The sequence below is a fragment of the Osmia lignaria genome, unplaced genomic scaffold (assembly GCF_051020975.1).
Source record: "Osmia lignaria lignaria isolate PbOS001 unplaced genomic scaffold, iyOsmLign1 scaffold0075, whole genome shotgun sequence".
NCBI lineage: Eukaryota > Metazoa > Arthropoda > Insecta > Hymenoptera > Megachilidae > Osmia > Osmia lignaria.
Window position 1 is genome coordinate 77501 of NW_027478216.1, and position 1528 is coordinate 79028.

At 38.6% G+C, this 1528-nt stretch overlaps 1 non-coding gene across 1 annotated transcript in view; it reads right to left on the reverse strand.

Moving 5' to 3' along the window:
* The window catches only part of LOC143307753 (small subunit ribosomal RNA), a 1923-nt gene extending 1863 nt beyond the window's left edge, over nucleotides 1-60 (reverse strand). Inside the window, exon 1 of the ribosomal RNA XR_013064834.1 lies at nucleotides 1-60. This exon is cut by the window's left edge and continues 1863 nt beyond it. This is a non-coding gene — a ribosomal RNA (small subunit ribosomal RNA).
* Between the last annotated feature and the right edge of the window lie 1468 nt (nucleotides 61-1528).

The following is a 1528-nucleotide window of genomic DNA, read 5'->3' on the forward strand; positions in this document are numbered from 1 at the left end:
AGACATGCATGGCTTAATCTTTGAGACAAGCATATGACTACTGGCAGGATCAACCAGGGAGCTTAGTTATTATTGTAAATTTAAATTTTCGTCGTCGGCCCTCCCTGTAAGACCGATCGACGTTAAGCCATTTCTCTTTGTATGTAACACACATTTCATAAATTTTGTACCTCTTATAGAGGCCAAATATTCTCCTCCTCCTCTCATAAAGCACGAAAATCACTTTCACGCCGTGCATCCATCGTGCAAGCACGTAGACCACACACGCTGGACAATATAATAAAAGATAGCGCGGACAGTGGCATGCTATACAAATCGAGAAAGCGCGTACAGTGATCATGCTGGTCATTTTGCCACCAAATTTTATAATCTTTATCATTAGAGCGGGCCCACCAACCTCGTCTCTGTACTTTATACATTTCTCCTCCATCTGCACACACCTTTTCAAACATTAACGGAGAGAGTTCCTTGGACTTGCTTTAAATGTACATATTAGATATGTTGGAATCTCTCTCCTTTAGAAGTTTCCCCAGCCTTAAAACTTCTTTCATTTTTACTCCTCTCTCCATACTTATTTTCCTCTCTGAACGTATCAGAGAGGATTTTATTTCTGACACCTCTTGACTTTTCTTAAATTCAGGGACGTAATTTTGTTCATAATTCAGTGGACTTTTGTGTATTTTATACTTTAAATATTTCCAAACAGTCTCCCTTCTAAAAGTGATAGAACGAATTTTCGTCTAACACTACTTTCTTGGTTCAAAAATTTTATACAATCTTATAACTTTTTCAGTTTTAACAAATTTTGGTTACAGACAGTTGATGCTCAGTTTGTACAAGTATGCAACATTTATAAGTGCATACAGGTCACCAGCCTTATATTACAAGGCTCACCACATATGGGCCATTCGGTCTTAGACACCGACCCGTGGTAATGCTGTGTGGAGATTAATAATAATCCGCAACGGAAAACCGGAACGAGAATAGTCGAGAAAGTATATTCTCGAGGAGCGGTAGACTGCTTTTCAACCGAAGTCATAAAAGAGCCACACGCTCGACGCTACTCCCGACCGGTCCGAGCGAACCGAAAGTGCCTTCCTATAAATACCGAACGGCCGGCCGCTAGGTCGGCGACGCATGGGCTTACGCCCAGGCGTATGCCTGTGCAAACCGCCGTGAGAGCGTACCATCCCGCCGGCACGGTAAAACTTAGACTGAAAATATCGTCGAACATATCCTTTCATTTTATAACGTTCTATACATGAAAATTAATAAATTAACATGCAGGACATAATAAATTCACATTCTCATGTAAATCATGGGTTTAATTAATATTTTAAAAATTTTAAAACCGCCCAGAACCGATGAGATGAAAATATTAAAACGATATTTTTGCATTTTCTTACGGTAAAACATTAACAAATAAGCGACTATAGCAATATAAAACTCCATTTGTAATTTAATTAATCAAAATTAATATTTTTTTTTGATTTTTCAGCGATCCAGAACCGATGAGACGAAAACATTA